We start from the raw sequence: 18,769 nt of genomic DNA, 5'->3' as shown, positions 1-18,769 counted from the left end.
GGTGCAGCTAGGAGTAATTTGTCCAGTAGAAGAACATACTGAATGGGTATCCTTCATAGTAATAACTCATAAGAAAAGCTCAGATGATATCAAAATATGTATTAATCCAAGAGATCTGAACAAAGCATTAAAAAGGCCTCATCATCCAATGTGCACAGTCGAAGAGATTGCTTCCCTCAATTTGGCAGATACTGTTTGACTCAAAATCTTAATTGTTAACCACATTCGGTGCGCCATTTAGAAGATACAGATTTCTGAGAATGCCGTGTGGAATAAATTCTGCCAATGAAGTCTTTGAACATGCGACGAAACAATTTTTTTTCTGGCTAGCTCTGTGCCTTTATGGTAGATTATATCCTAGTAGGAGGCAATGGTGAAGTCAAACATGACAGAAACCTCAAGAAAGTGAATCTTAAGCTGAATCCTCAGAAGTGCAAATTCAGGCTACAAGAAGTTACTTATGTTGGTCACTTGTTATCAATTCAGGCATATGACCAGATCTTTCCAAGCAAACAGCAGTTCTAGAGATGCTAGCTCCAGACAAATGTCCAAGCCCTACAACATTTTCTTGGCATGGTTAACTACCTAGGCAAGTTCATTCCAGATTTAAGCCAACTTTCAGCTCCATTAAGAGAGTTGACATGCAAATATATAATTTGGTCATGGTCAGAACAGCACCAAAGAGTATTTGATGCCCTGAAACAGAAAATTGCCAACCCACCAGCTCTCGGCTATTATGATGGTTACAAACCAGTTACTCTTTCCATTGATGCTTCTAAGTTTGGTCTAGGTGCAGTCATTCTTCAATAGGGTAGACTAGTAGCCTATGCATCGAGACCTATCCAAATCAAAACTAACCACCAACCTCTAGTTACTATTTGGAGAAAGCATATGCATACAGCTCCAGATAGACTGCAACACATGATGCTCAAATTGCAGAAATACAATTTCAATCAATCTTGTTTACACAAAAGGCAAACTTCTTTATCTTGCTGATACTTTATCCAGATTGCCCAGAAAAAAACAGAAAACAGCCTAACAATGCGCAACTTGATCCTGAGGTCATAGAAGTGAGAAGTTTTTCTTCCACACATCTTAATGAGCTCAGAACTCACACAGCTTCAGATCCAACCAGTTCTCCAGAAGCTAAACCTCTTTATCAGTTGAGGATGCCTTCAAAGCAATCTTGTTTACCAGTAGAAGTGCACCTTATTTTCCATACAGAGGTGAGATTTTTTTTCAGACAATGGTGTCATCATGAAAGGTCCTAAGGTGATTGTTCTGACATCCTTCTAACAAGAGTACATTAAGATCTTTCATCGTGGACACCCAGGAACTGATTCTACCAAAAGAAGGGCGAGAGGTCTAGTATTTGGCCTTCTATATCAAGAGATATTGAGAAAGTACTTTCATCTTGTTCAGTATTTAAGTATATATAAATAAGTATATAGTACTAAGCTGCATCAACACAAAGAGCCACTTCAGCTAAGCCAGCTTTCTGAACTACCTTGGTCGACAGTTGCCACAGATATCTTTGAGTGGAATGGTCAACATTATTTGGTGTTAGTGGACTTTGATTAAAATTCGTTTGAGATTGACCTACTTTCTAACCTAACTTCAAATACTGTCATTACTAAGTTGAAGCAACATTTTTCTGTCCATGGTAGTCTGCAGAGTTATTTCTGACAATGCTGTACAGTTTACTAGTCAGCAGTTCAAGAGATTTGCAGAAGAATAGGACTTTGTTCATATTACAAGTAGTCCTGACTACCCTCAGTCAAATGGCTTGGCTGAACGTGCAGTTCAAAGTGCAAAACAGCTGTTAAAGAAATCCAGACATGACAAGACTGACGTTTATCTCAACTTGTTAAATCTCAGAAACATTCCTTGTGATAATCATCTTGGTTCATCTGCCCAGAGACTTATGTCGAGACAAACCGGAACCACACTATTAATCATTAGTAATTTATTGGTCCAATGTGTTAACAACAACAAAGCAGTAAAAGCCCAACTGCTGAAGAAGCATTTGTCCCAGAAGTCTTACTATGATAAAACCAGCAAGCTGCTCAGTTCTTTGAAAAAAGGGGAGATAGTGAGGATACAGAAGTCAAAAGCTTTTGTTTGCATCGGATTTGTGAAAAGCCTGTGTCAAGAGCTGAGATCGTACATTGTGAAATCAAAAGGAGTGCAATTCGGACAAAATTGGAAGCATTTGTTACCAGTTTCCGAACCAGTGCTACAGTTTCTCACCTGTGACAAAGACTCTAGTTCTCAGAGTGACTTTTCCAGTTTTCCTGTAACAGAAGATGTTCTGTTAGCAATCCCCATTCCTGAGTAAATCTCTAAAACTCCTCAAGCAGAACATTCTCCACTGACTGTCCCTGTTGCTAAGCCCAGTTCTATTATGTCACAAGATCAGGTCGCATCTCAAAACCTACTTCCAGATACACAGCAACCTGGACATGACTGTTGTTTTTCTTTATTAGTGTCTGTATAATTGCATGCCTATTCAAATGTTATTGTTTATATGAGACAGTTCAGTAAAAAGGTAGAATGTAGATCAGAGTGTGTGATATACCTTTAAGAAGCTTTCCAGTGAGTCAGTAGTGCATATAAGTACTGAGCATGTGCAAGCAAGAGGGCCATTTTGAGTGAGCAGCCAGTGTGTGAGCATGCACGTATGTAGTCAATCAGTTAGTTAGTTAGTTAAATAGTTTGTTTAAGTTTAATGTTCCTGCCATCTATCTTGATGTATTTGTATACAATAAACTACTTAAACAAACACTCAAGCCTCAGTATCTTCTTAATGCACATAAGAAGAGCGACAATGGTGGTAATTGTATTGTATAATTGTTGAATGACTTGAGTGCATGCCTGATTTGATGGATCCTGGCACCTGACAGGCAGCGGACCATGACCTTCACCTTGTCCAGGCTGGTGAGGGGGACATCTGTGTGTTTCACTATGGAGTCACCTATGACCAGTTCATTTGCTTTTGAGGTGTTTTGCCTTACAGACTTATTTGCTGAAACATTGGTGTGAGTGTGTTGCTGTATTGTAGATTCTATTTGCTTTGCAGTTTGTGCAAGTGGTTTGCGCTTGGGAGGTCTCTGATCTTTTGTTAGGCTTCTACTGAGTACCTCTGTGTATTTGAGTTTATGTGTTATGACCTTGTCTTGTGTGAGAGGTGATATGTGTGCTGACAGCCTGTTTGATGTCCGGTTTGTTGTTACGCAAGAAAATTGATTCCAAATTCATAGTGTAATTACATATATCATATTTGTTTGTTTTAGGAGTATGTGGTTGTCAGTATACATGAGGCAATTGCTACATTGCCTCAGGATGCCCACATCAATTAGGGTGGCTAGAGAAATGGTTGGAAACTGACCATCCATTATGGCAGGTTGTTACCATAATTGCTATTGGGGAGTGGGCTAGTTTGACCAGATTTGCTCTAGGATTAACAAATGGGTTTATTCTGTTGAAGGTTAGTGCTGAAAACTATGGCAATGCTTCTCAGTGCACAACTGAGTTTATAGCAATGCAGCAGGGAAGCTTGGAAGGGTTCACTAACAGACGTCTAGGAGAAAATCGTCTTTCAAGGTGTTTCCATCTATACAGGGCATCTCAATCTAGTCTATGCCATGTACTAGCTACCTAAAGCAACAGAACAGCTTTTTAAACTGCAGAAAAATACAGTAAAAATCAGCAAAATTATAAAATACAGTCAGTAAAGGGCAAAAGAAACTCACAAGGTACTTATTTTTTTGACTTTAGCAGTGGATGTTTTGGATTTCAGCAGAAAAGGCAAAAATCACCAAATGTTATGCAGCTCTGGTTAAAAGAGGGTAAACCCATGCAAACATGAGGCTTAAATACAGGCAAAATTAAACACTTTTAAGATAAACTACCAATGGGAAAGCACTCAGTGAGCTTTCCTCCAGTAATCTGCAATTCAGATGAGGCTCAAACTACACACTTCTGCCCCAAGGATGCAGGCAGGGCCCTCCTAATGTAAGACAGCTGGAACAGTGCTCAAGTGTTACAATACAGTCTAGATTCAGCAGATCTGAATCTAGTCTATGTTATATACTAGCTACTTAAGGCAACAGGGCAGCTTTTTTAAAGTGGAGAAAAATACAGTAAAATCAGCAAAATTATAAAATATAGTCAGCAAAATGCAAAGAAAACTCAAAAAGTACTTATTTTTTTTATTTTAGCAGTGGTTGCTTTGGATTCAGCAGAATCTCTCCTGAGCTCTGGCAAAAGTCACCAAAAGTTCAATAGCTCTGGTTAGATGACCTACTGTGATACTGCCCTCTGCACAAACTGGCAGTTTTTTGAGCAGCTGTGAACAGTGTTAGACTATGGAAAGAGTTTCCTACAGAGGATTTTAAACTGGAGAGGTTTGCTTATATACAAGACTTGGGGAACTGCATTAGGGTGAGGCTTATATACCAGCAGGATGAAAAACTTTTACACAGTTAAACCCACAGACCAATCAGATAAAAACACCCACTTTAAATCAGCAGTTTCCCCCTTGGATGGGTTGAATTCATCTGTGCTCCCACCAGAGTACAAAATACCCCTCTTATTGTAAAACAAACTGGTTTTGAGCTCAAGTGCAGTAACAAATGTTTTATAGAATATCTGCAGCATCAGGAATCCTTGGAAATTATTTCACTAACCCTGAGAAATATTCAACAAAATACAGAAAAAAAGTGTACAACATAAGAGAATATTTTGGCAGACTCAAGAGAACTTTGGAAAACTCAGAACAGTTTTTTTCAGTACCAGAGGAGGTTAGGGAATATTAGGATACAGTTAAAACAACCTAAGAGCAGTACAGTAACAAACAGATGTGTTTAGTTAAGAAGTATAGCCTGAAAACAGGGATAAAGTCAACCAAATCAATAAATGCTGCACATAAGTGTTAAATAGTACTGAGATAGTAAGAGCAACTGCAAAAATAATACTTTTATCAGCTTTGTAGATCCAGATGGTTTTAGAAGCAATCCAGGTCTTGTAGTCACAGGTGTCCAAACCAGGCACAGGGAATCTCTGAAAAAATGGTTTTGTTGTTTTAACTTGACATAAGACTACTGTCCATGGATCTATGTCTGTAGATAAAAGTTTCAGAAAGTCAAATGTCATATGGTAGACAACATATGAGCAACTTTCTAAACTGTCAAACAAGACTAAACAACAGAAATCTATGTTTTTGCAGGGGGCAAGCCCCCCTGCACCCCCACACCCCCTACATATTATATATACCAACTCCAAGATTACACTACAGTGGGGAAAAAGGTAAATTCCCTGATTCTCACTGTACCACAATCTCCATAGAAAATCTCTGATGTTTTGGAAAGTTGATAATATGCCCCAGGATTCAGCAATTAGCCATGCAGGAATAATTTATTCCTGTTCAGCACGGCAGTGTGCCATGCATATTTATGAAGGCACACTGCCATGCTCTAAAACGGATATGGTTCCGTATATGAGCTCAGGGGGTGTGTCTGAGAGCAGAGCTCTCACAATACACATGACCCCTGCACTGCAGAATTGCCTTTCGGCAATTAAAAATGAGCGAGAACACTTGTAACACCCCAACCCATCAGGAAAACAAAAATCTGTGGTCAAAGGCATAAGGGACAATTGTCTCTACCATGCATATCTCTCAACTGTGCAGATTTTTGCAGAATGACCAAATTTTTGCCTCATATTTTTGGTATGTTCCCCCTAAAATGTGTACCTTTCTGGCAAATAGCTGAGGATTAAACTCATTAAATAATGACAAAACATTTGAGTTTAAGACTCCACACATCCTTCGGAAAATTCATGCTAATGTAAAACATATTATTCTATCAACTTTTTAAGTTTGTAAGAGCAATATTTAAAATCTGTCCCTATTTGTCCCCCCATCGTTTTAGGTTTTGTCCAGATATTTTGCTCTAAAAAGTTGAGAGATACACTACCAAGCCAAAACTTATTAGGATAACACAGGTAGCATAAGCACATAGCACACACCTCCCAACCCATCAGAGTAAGGAATGTGGACAAAGCCAAATGTGACAATTGTCCCACAAAGCAGAAAGTTGATAAAATATCAGGTTCAGCATTAGCAGGGATATTCTGAAGGGTATAGATAAAATAACACAACAAAACATTTTTTTTATAAATGTGATAAAGTTTAAGCATAGCTGCGCGGGTGTGCCCGTTGCTTAGCTACGCTTAGTCCAGCTTAAACAGCACAAGAAGTTAAATAACAAGAGACAGCCAATATAAACAGTATTGCAATAGTGTAGTGGTTAGAACATACGCTTTGTGAGCAGCCATTCCTAGTTCGATCCCCACTGTAACCAATTCACATTTTACATGTGAAAGCAGTGCATAAACTTTTTTTAGTATTACCTACTAAATAACATATATTTGTTAACCGGAGTACTGCATTAGGTCCAGATGTGAGGTGTCAGTTTAATAAAGTTGTGAAATCCCCATATAAACAAAAGTGCCACATACAGTATAGTCACACATGAATAAATGTAATGAAAGCACATTGGGGGATATCAGGGACAGTAAACAAATTTATAAAATGTAATGAATGATGAATCAATGCCATAGATCAGATAGTCTATAAAATGAAAAATAAGCAATGCTAAACATTGCACAGCTCTGCTTACCAGGTGTAAGCATTGTGCAAATATGACTGCTAAGCAATGAGTAGCCTAGCTAAGTGGATTTACCCATCGGTAAGCAGTGCTAAACCTGTCCCTTTAAGCAATGCCAATCTTAGCTAGCAGGATTGCCCATAGGTTAGCTTAGCATATTCAAAACCATCCAATTACTGCAGCCTGGGACTATCTTGCCCATTATCTCAACAGTGCCAACAATCCCTCGGACTGGTGAGCAGGTCAGGCACCACTATGCTGACTTGAAGTGGAGAAAGAGGGAGCTCTTGCATGAGTGGGTCCAAGACACAAGGCACAGGGGTGATGTCCCAGCAGTGTGTAAGTAGTCATACCATTACTGTTTACTAAAATCCAGCATATGTATGTGATGGATAGGTATGCCTAAATATGTCTCTATTTCCTTTATAGTTGCAGCTGAGCGGGCTGTGAATCAGGAAGCCCATTCATAGGTTCATAGATTAGTACTAGACTAACTGCCCTTGCGGGCCATTTTAAGCCTAGCCAATTATCCCTTGTGAGACTCAAACCCGATACCTTGTGTTTGTAAGGCAAACACCTTAACCATTAGGCCACCCTCCCAACCAATCAAGTAGGCTGCAAAGGCTGTGTCACGAGGCTGGTGTGTAACAATCCTGCTTGTAATAGTCACACCAAATATAAAGTAGTAGAAAGTCATCTGGCAGTATAAAAACTGTTGTATGGGTTGTACTGAATAAACCAGACAATATGACAGTAATAGTCCCATATACGTCATATTTAAATAAAACTGTAGCTGCCTGGCAATAAAGCTCTAAATCCTGGACTGGTTTTGTTTACTCTGGTATTGTATGGCATTTATTGTTGCATTCTCTGAATAGTAATGTTGTATAAACCACTGTTACCCACACTGTGCTACATAAAAAAATGTCTAGGAATGTCTGTATAAGACTGTTGTAAGTACAAGATCTACAACAAAAGGAGGAAGCTACTACAAGATAGAGCAAAATCCTTAAAAGGTAAGACACCCTTGATCACTATAAGTAAAAAACTAAGAGCTCTCATAAAATCATCCAAAGCAAATTTTGAGAGAAAAATAGCTAAAGACTCAAAAGACAATCATAAGGCCTTCTTAGCTATGTTAAGAAACCTGGAGAGGAAACTCAGAGATGCTCAGAACTAGTCAAAAAATGTGTGAAGATTACTGATCCTACAGACATTGCCAACATACTGGCTGACAGGTTCAGTGCAAACTTCTGCAACCCCAAAGGAGATATCCCCAAACATCTCACACAGCATCCATGGGACCTGATGGTGTAACCCACAGCTAGGACAGCTGTTTAATCATAGTCTTACCTCTGGATTGCAACTGTGGTCCCACAAGCTTGACAAGCCTTATCTGCAAAGCCATGGAGAGGATCATGAATTTGCAGACTTTGGATCCATCCCTCTAAACTTGGTTGACTTTTTGAAAACAGTCACCAAGCCATTGATGAGTATCATTGAAAAACTCATCAGCTTAAATGTTAACCCATACATCACAAGATGGGGGGTCAGAGTTGCTGGCGCCATGTCAGACTCAAAGCCTGTCACAAGTGGTGTACCACAGGGCTCAGTCCTGGCAAGCAAACACAGGAGGTTATGGCTGACAAAGTTTGCAGATGAAAACTTAGTAGAAAACACATCTGACACAGATATCCTTCAGAAGGGTCTCACAGAAACGGATAACTGGTGCCAGAGCCATGGCCTAAAGTTAAATGCCAAAAATGCATAGTCAAATAGGTGGCAATCCACTGAAGTAGTTATCAGGGACTGGGGGACCCAGGTTGATAGTAGTCTGTCATTTGACACCCCATGTAAAAAAGTAGTAGGAAGACCTACATTATTGCCCACCTTATCATGAAGGGATTCTCATCTAGATCAAGGGAGGTCATAGTCTCCCTATACTCATCACTCATCAGACCAATGATTGAGTACAATGGCAGCTGGAGAGGCCACAAAAGTTCCTCACCAAAAGGATAAAGGGTCTCAAACATCTGTCCTATGCTGCCCGACTGAAAGAACTAACATACAAGGCCATGTCAAACCCAGATTTGATGAATATGAAAAATCTAGATCTGTCAGAGCCACAAGGAAGACTCCTATGCTGTGGAATAAAATCACGGAGGCAGAGCACCGCTGGCCTTGTTCAAGAAATCTTGACCAATGGATGGGAGATCACAGATATAAACCAGGGATTACCTCAGTGTCACTGCTCGACAGAGCAAAATAATGGGTATAGTTCCCCCATACTAAAGGGGGCGTAAGCCCACAAAACTATGGAGCTAGGTAAATGCCCCCTGCAGAGGCAGATAGCCCAAACAATGAACCTATGAACCTAAGATTGTACAACCAAGAGAGGCTTAGACAGAAAACACTAAAGAGATAGACAGCAATATCCAAATAGCACACTCTACCACAATTTAAATTGTTGTATTTTTAGCAGACACAGCCATGGTTCGAATCCTGGGAGTGGTAGTAAGCTGTATGCATAATGATACCTCTCAACTGTACAGATTTTTCAGAATTTCCAGATAAATGACTCATATTTTCTGCCTGTTCCTCTGTCCTCCTGGCAAATCAGTGGGATGATCTCAGAATTGTAGTCACGAAATAATGACATACATTTGATTTTCAGAACTCAAAACCTTCAGAAAATGTATATTAAAACAAATCCTGTCACTCTAGCAACTCTCGATGTTTATGACAGGAATATTCAAAACATGTCCCTATTTGCAACACCATGTTGTCAAGCTTTGTCCAGAGTGTGTGCATTAAGAGATTTAGAGGTATGTGCATAATATTAACTTTGAATCTGGGAATATGTGTAGAAACAGTCAGGTAGTGTTAACAAACATTCCCTCCACAGGTCTACCAGGTAAGAGATGTAAGAATTTAGCTATAGAGCAGTCGAATTATATACTGTGAACAAACATACCACTGCCCAAACCAAGGCCATAGGGTATTGTAATAATACCTGTACCTTAATGAATAGAGCAATGATCATTAAAGGTGTGAATACTACAAGGATATATAAGTTAATTGACACCCCCCCCACCATATCTGCAAAAATAATCTAAATACACAAATCAGTGGGTATGTTTACACCAAACCTACTGTTGGGACATATGTTCTATTGCTCAATAAATACTGAAATGTGTTTCTATTAATATTCCATGTTGAAATACTATCATTGGTGGCCTGTTGCTATCAATGTAACCTGCATGCCATTGTAATGGCCACTGTGGTTCCATATATGCATGTGTTCTGTTTGCTATGCAACTGTTCCAAATTTGGTGTTTTGGTTTAATAGGAATATCTATGCATGCTGTTATAACTAATCCTGGATTGTGTTGACTATTACTAACCCACATATGTTTTAAAACTGCAACACCATAGCATGTATGGGAAGGCTGGTCCCAGCAGACCCACCTCTCCCACCTCATCTGGCAGTGGCACCAGGCCCCAGCATGCCTGGGACCCACCCCTGGACCTCCTCGTCCACTGGTCCTGAACCACCTTTGGGTGGAACCACCTCAGGGATGGGGCTCATCCCTCCCTGGGATCGGGCATGGACAGGATCTTGTTACCCGAAGTCAGGTCTGGGGATTGATGCAGAGCAAGCTCCGAAGGGAGTTTGGAGATCTGCTATGCCAGCTTGAGGGCCATGTGGCACATTTAGAGGGTCAACCTGCCCCTCCTGCTCAGCCTTCAGCACAGCCACCTTTGGGGCTGTGAAGGTGTAATGGTGACTGCCCATGGGTGGGGACCTCAGTCCCACTGTTTCCATTTGGGGGCTCATGGGCTTCCAATTTCCAAACACCCCTCCCCATCCAAGGTGTTTACCCCCCACATGTGTCATATATGCCCCTGTATGCTGTCTTGTCTATTTTGTCTGTCTTCCTACCCAAGCTACCCCCCCAAATATACGCATCTTTCCCCAACATCCCACTCTCACCTTAAAAAAAGGGCAATACATAGCTATCCATTTTGCACACGTGTCCACTACATACATATAATCTGGTCTAATTGGCTTCACAACACATCACTGTTATCCACACCCCTCTCTCAGGGGTTTGAGTATCCAAATCTAACTCGAAATTCAGTACATATACACAGCTCTTGCTGTAGAAGAAATGGACAGCTATGGACCTTCCCTACACATGTCCTGCACATCCCAAGCTACTTTCCCTATTGTTTTTTCCTCTGTGTACCCCCTTTTTCACCACTTTCCTATCACCCTTTTTTTCTTTTCTTCTACAGAAATTAGCACAGGGGTAAGCAGGATTAAGCACTTTTAGTTAGTAGTAAGTGGGTCTAAGGCTGTTTGCATGGTGGCAAGCAATGGCTACACAGATTATACACTGCCAGGCTGTCAGTAAGCATATTTAACTGGAAGTTAGCATTGCTTACATTCACGCAAACCCACTTACATCTGCTTAAAAGTGCTTTAATCACTCTGTATCCAACAGCCCTTGTTCTGCCCAGCAACAAAATAATCAGCCCTTGCAAGTCTCAAACCCAGGACCCTGCATATCATAGCCACAATGATTTATCACTAAGCCATTTGAGCTGTACATAAATGTGATGTTTTCTCAAACATATCATGCAGCACAGTCATTCAACATTAGGGAAAATGTATTTATATATGTAGATGTATGTATGTATACATATATTATATGTATATATATATATATAAATATATATATATATATATATATATATATATATATATTTATATTATACATATATATATGTGTATATTATATATATATATATATATATATATATATATATATATACATATATATATATATGTATATCTATATATATATATATATATATATATATATATATATATATATATATATATATATATATATATATATTACATTCGCACATTGGATCCACACTCTGAACCTCTCAATGCAAAACATCTGAACAAAGGCACTGTAAATGGGGGTGAAGGGGCCCAAAATAGGGACCTTTTGTAATTATTGCCATTATCCCTTCCTCCACAGCTGAATTGATCTGCCTTGCAACACAATGACCAGCACTTGCAAGACTTGAACCCAGGACCCTGCACAACATAGCCACAAGTTAACAGTAAGCCGTCTCAGCTGTAAGATGTCAGGATGATTTCTCTAACATCATGCAGAACAGTCTACTATAAGGAATGTACAATGAGGAAGCAGTAAACATTCCAATGATACAGATACACACACACACACACACACACATATATATATATATATATATATATATATATATATATATATATATATATATATATATATATATATATATATATATATATATATATATGTACATACACATACATACACATATAAATATATAACTACTTATAGATATGTATAAAAAGAGTATATATAGAGGGTGCACAGCATATCAAACAGCCATTATTCTTACAGTTGCCACCTTTTAAAATGGCCAGTGTTTGATTCTTTCCCACAAATGAAAATTATTGCATGAAACATATACTCACACACAATGCAAAGGACTTGACCTCACACACAAGTTTGCATACATAGAAATGTTTATTTGTATACTATTTCAGTTGTTTATGCCATTTCTTATAGCAGTTAGGTGTTTGAAATACATAATAAATGATTAATGCAATTCTCAAACAAAACATATGCTACAGTAATCTGCAAAACATAACATACTTTGCTGTCCAGGCTAAGGCCTTCAAGTACTATTACAGTAAAAAAACACTTGCCTTGAAGATAAGAACCAATCGACACTTCATTACAGATGTAGTTCAGCAGCCTCCAATTACACTCTGTACTCAACCACTAGGGGAAAAAGTATTAGTTGTCAGAATGTAAATGTATCTGTTACATAACAACGCTTAACTTAAAATGTGACTATCACACTGATAAACAGAACTGTGTGTAAGACAGTAAGCTCTAGCCCACCACTGTTCCCATGGTGAAACATATGAAAATGTACAGCCATATACCTTAATGTTTTTTACTACTGATATCTCTCACATGTTGTAACAATTTAGGTTAGAAACATTTAATACCCCTCTCCCATAAAATGTCTTACAAGGGCATATATCAGTGTTCTCCATACACTGACATCCAGACTGTACAAGGTCACACATGTTTCGTCCAGCTGTAGCCCTCATATATATGGACCCTACCCCACAATTTATGTGGGAGTCCACAACATCACTGAAATGATAGCAGGAATGCCAGCACTAAATAATGATAGGCTATTACCTAACAACCTCTAACTGCATGACATCTGGACAAAGTCTGGTATATAGGTGGAGGACAGAGGCTGAAACACAGGGCCATATTTGAAATATTGCTGTTATACACTGTGAAAGTTGCTGGTGTTACAGGATTGGTTGCAATGTATCCTTACTCATGAATATGAAGTCAGAAACACAAATGGATGTTGCCGTGTACTGATAGCAATCAACGGAGAGAATGCCACTGATATGTCAGAGGCAAGACCTGTGTGGTGAACAGACAAAACATAACAGTCAATCCTCTGGCCATCATGTGGATATGACCACAGTTGAAAGCTATGCAGACAGACTGCATTCCATGCAAATCTAGCATGTACACACAAACCCTGTAAAACTATCAGTATTCAATGCATATAACAGCAATACTCACACACTGTCCCTAGGTCTGGAACCTTATACAAACATGCAGTTATCCTGTGTCTACAAGTCCTGTTGTAAGAGGTATTGCTACCTGCTGCCTGTAACACTGTTGCCCACACACAAGAAGGATGTCTTCCATACAAAATAAAAAGCAGCTCCACGGGTAGAAATACTCAGTCCAGGAATCACAAATGTGATACACCCAGAAATAAACTGAAGTTAAATAACTTTAATGAATAAAAACAGAAGAATTGATTAAGCACTTTTGCCTGGTTCCTACCAGGCTTTATCAAGATACTGCTCAGTGAAAAGTAAAACCATTTTATATCATTATACATACATCAGGTGATCACTTAATCGACCACTCCTGGTGTTAATTATGATAATTAGTTAAAAGTTTAAACATTTTTAAGGTGTCTTTGAAGTATTTTTTAAGGTGTTAAAATATTTGTACTCCCTGCAAGTCAATAATACTGCAATAACACGTTGTTTTAAAAAACTATCTAGATACCTTGTGTGTCAAAAAATCTTGTAGAAATAAATACATCTAAGTAGTTAATGCAAACTACTAATAATTCATGCAGTGTGTTAAATATCAATTTTTTAAAAGTGCAAATACTAAGAACAAATATTAAAAAATATATACAAATATGCACTTAAAATGTTCTAAATATAAATCCTTATAGTAAAAACATGTACTTCTGGTTGAAAGTTAACATAAAATAAAAATTCATCATTAACTAACTGCCTGTTGATTACCTGGCATTTTCAAAACAGTCTTTTGTTTACTCATAATTTCTCCCTGCTAAGCTTTAGTGCACTTGCTATACTGATGCTATCATTTAGACCTGGGGGTCTTGCTGCATTTAATTTCAATTACCACAAAAGTTATTTATGCTCTAGACGAGTCTCCCCGTCCCCTCCTCTGGGATCCTGGGTGACCTGGTCTAGGACAAGGAATTTTAGATGCATATTAATACATTGCATTTAATGTTTAAAAAAAGCATTAGTATCTTTCTTCTTACTAATTTCATATAGATGCTCATAAATCCTTTTTCTTAGTGGTCGCTCAGTCTTGCCAACATAAAAACTGTGACACTCCATGCAAACACCGAGGTAAACCACCCCTTTTGATGCGCAGTTAAAATATTTTGTTGTACTAATCTTAAAGTTCCTAGAGGGAATGTGTAAACTATTATTATTGTATATGTGTACACACTGGTTGCATGCACCACATTTGTAGGTACCTACCTTGTTAGAAAAATGTGAATGTGTTTTTCTGTTATTTTTATTCTCAAATAGGCCCTTTAGATTAATATCTCTCTTTCTTGTGAATCCAGGCTTGGTGGGTACAATTTTGTTAATGTCCTCCTGTAATGTCAAAACTGGCCAATATGTCAAAATAGTATTTTCTACCTGTTGGGAGTCCCTAGTGTATGTATACACAAAGTTATTATATGACAATTGTTGGTCAGCCTCTTGAGTGTGCTCTAAAATCTTACCTTTCCCAAGTAATGGTGGATACTTAGATTCCCTGTTATCAAGAACCTCTTTAGCTAAATTATACACAGAACTCCTTAGTGCAAGACGTGCAGACCAAGCCTGACAAAGTAGATGTTTACAGCCATGTAAATGGGGATATAACAAAAATACTGGAATAGATAAGCTTACACAGTTGATGCATTCACACACTCCTGTCTGTCCTAACCACATATTAACTGGAGGAGCAGAGGTCCCAATCCCACATACTTCCCCCTAGTTAGTGACATACATCTTTACAGCATCCCACTGCTTTGTCAGACATATGCAACAGTTATGGTGGCAAGGAAACAGTACATCTGACAAAGATCTGGACATAACATCACACTAGGTAAATACACTGAGCTGCTAGGCATGTCACAAAGCACTGTGCAAACTACAGGTAGACTGCCACAACACTGACCCAAGTTTCCTATGGGAGAATACACATGTACTTGCAAATATAGCAGGCACTACAGGCATGTAACAGCATGGAGTAACAGACACCAGTGTGAAAGTGCATACCCACAACCAATCTGAACACAGTCACAGTCACATTATGGTAAGCCTAATTAATAGTACAGTATATGGACTGTGTGAACAAAACCATCCTCATATGTGCCACTCACACACTAACCCTACATATACTGTGCCAATACACAGTGTAGTCTGATGCCTGACTGTGGTAAGGGACATGTGTCAGTCTAGCCCTACAAACATGTACGCTGATAGGGTACCATAAACTGGAGCAGCATGTAACATCAGATAGAACAGGACCAAGTACAATGACATCGACCACAGTCCATACACAGGCCAAGTAACATATTCACAATACACACTCTGTCAACAATCACAAGTACACAGACCTCACTACTGTACAGACTACAACAGAATGTCCAGGTTTTGTCCTCAAATATAAAGCCTACTATACATAACATTTTATTTTATTTATTTTTTATTTTACATTTGTTTGCCGGGATAGTCCAACTGGACACATGCCCATTTACAGCAGAGGCCCGGGGAGGAAAGCTCCATCAAATCATAATAACGTCAGCATGATACAAAATGTTACATATTGCAAAAGAAGCATACATAGATATTAAAATGGAGAGGAGCATGTTACTAATAAATTACACAATCAGTGCAGCATACTGAGGTATTATCTTGATACAACAGGTCTAAAAGAGAGCATAGAGAAACAACATATTACAATTATATGTTACACATTACAGAGCAAGATAATGAGGTATTATACTGAAACAACAAGTCTTGAAAGAGGGCGTAGAGAAACAACTTATTACAGTTATAGATTTGCAGTATAACATGTCTAGCAGTCTGATACCTCACTAGCTTGGTATCAGGTATCATGTCAGTAAATAATGATGTACTGTACATATGCACCTCTTACTGTATGACATATGGACAAAGGGTGACAGACTTGGGGGATGGAGGCACAAACACAGGGCCAATATTGACATTGCTGTGATAAACTGAGAAATTTCCTGGTGTAACAGGGTTTGTTGTGACATATCTCTTCTGAGGGATATGAAGTCTGTAACTCACATGGATGTCACCATGTACTGATGGTAATCATCAGAGTATGCTACTACATTTCTAAAGATAGGAAATGTGTAAGTAAGACACCACATGTAAGACTCCAAACTCTGGCCAGTCTGCAGATAGCCATAACCACATAACACTGCCATGCCAGACTTTAAATCATGTAGAACAGCCATATCCACACAAACCCTGTTAAACCAACATTACTTCAAATGTAGAACAGCAATACTTACATTCTGTCCCCATGTCTGGAACATCCCTCTCCTGTTTGTTGGCCTGTCTCCACAGTGTATGTTGTAAGAGGTATTTCCAACTATCCTCTGTGATGCTGTTTGTCAAACACCCACATGAAGTCCTGCTCACAGTGAAGGAAAAAGGACAACACCCACATGGAATGCTTAGTTATAGCAGTGTGTTTCCATGCAATTGGCTATAGGAATGATACCACAGCTGTTCCCCATGCAATTAGCAAGTGGGGGACTGCAATTCATGCACAGGCCATCAGCTGATCATGAGCATTACTTACAAAACTCAAGCTGCTGCCTATGCAAAACAGATGTACTTTTCCACATCTGCCAGAGAGGGGGAGAGAAAGAGAGAGAGACAGAGACAAAGAAAGAAAGGAAGGGAGTATGGGAGTAAGACAGTAAGAGCCAAGCATGTTTGTGTATGATCTGTGGGTAGAGAGTGGTATCTGGGTATCTTAACGGTTGCCTGTACTGTTTACTTATCCATACTGTCACATAGTAATTGCACATGGCTGTTCACATTTATGGCTGAGGATTGTCTACAACAACCTCTACAGTGTTTGAAAACTGTTGGCCTTGTAATGTGGACAATGGGACATATAGATCCTGAATATAATGATGTAGCAAAACCCACACTGCAATGGATCCTGTCATTACACAATCACCCCAACACCCACACAGGATACTGATGACACACACACAAACACACACTAACTAGTACTGAGTTTCTAACCCCTACCTGACTATGTATTGCTATTACAGTGTTACACAGTTATTGCATGTGCCACAGAGCTTACATGTTAGAGAACTGTCCAAAGGTATCTTTGAAGGTGAATGACATCAGCAACAGTACTAAAGGAGGGATAAGGGAAGTGTAGTAAGTGTGAATGTCCACAAAAGCAGGTGTCAATGAAGACACACACACACACACACACACACACACACACACACACACACACACACACACACACACACACACACACTGTCTCAGGGAAACACACACATTATCACAGTTGGCAGGATCAGGAATAGAACTCCTACCTAACTAGTTAGCTACACTACAGTATTATGCAGTCATCACAAGTGCCACAGAGCTTATATGGCTGTTACATGGCCAAAGGTTTATTTCAAGATGAATGACATCAGCAGACATGCTAAAGTATGGCAATGGGAGGTGTAGTGATTGTGAATGGCTTCAAAATCATTAATCTCCACACACACACACACACACACACACACACACACACACACACACACACACACTTGCTAGTACTGAGATCCATAGGTTCATTGCTCCACAGGTGTGTAGTAGGTGAATGGGCCTGAAGGCTGTACAAGGCTAGGCAAAGGGAATAGCTTGGCATCAGGCCACATGACAATGGTCTCCAGTGTGGCTCAGGGTTGTAGTCCCTGGAGTGGTCCCCACAGATGGGTACTGTATTCACCATCCACTCATCTAGGTTACTATTGTGGGTGGCCAGTGATGTGCACTGCTTCCCATGTATGTGATCTATATTCCATAACATGGACCATGTCTGGGTTGTGCACATGTCCCACACGCATGTTATTTGACATGTGGAAGTGTACTTGAGGTCTCTGGGGCATGTTGCGTGGACATATTGTTATCTTCTGATGTAGCATTCCTGACCTCATTTGCTGAAATCTGTCTATGGAACTGAGGTCATGCTTGCACCTACATTGACAGCATGATACAGGTATTCAGTGGCATTAGTGGCGTCTGTCCATACAAGGCATGTGTATAAGGCATGGTATTCCCTTTGTGGGTTACATTTGCAGACTCTACAGTTGTTGCAGGCATCCAGTGGGGAACATAGCAAAAGGACCACTGTAAGCATTTATTTGCCTACTGCAGGGATGGAACAGGGTGCCATGTTCTTTTACTTGCTGGATAACACACACTCAGTCAGGAGATGTAACACATCACAGTACTTTCTGATGTCAGTGGCACTGTTGTGGTCAACAGGCATGTAGTCCACTGCAATCACACCATGGTTACTATCTGTGAGGCAATATGTAGGGAACTACCAATATAGTGGTTGTTGCCTAGCCAAGTTTGTTTGTGCATGAGACATAGG

This window comes from Protopterus annectens, chromosome 4.part0, assembly GCF_019279795.1.
Source record: "Protopterus annectens isolate FY-2018-M chromosome 4.part0, PAN1.0, whole genome shotgun sequence".
Taxonomy (NCBI): Eukaryota; Metazoa; Chordata; order Ceratodontiformes; family Protopteridae; genus Protopterus; species Protopterus annectens.
This window is presented reverse-complemented; position numbering follows the sequence as displayed.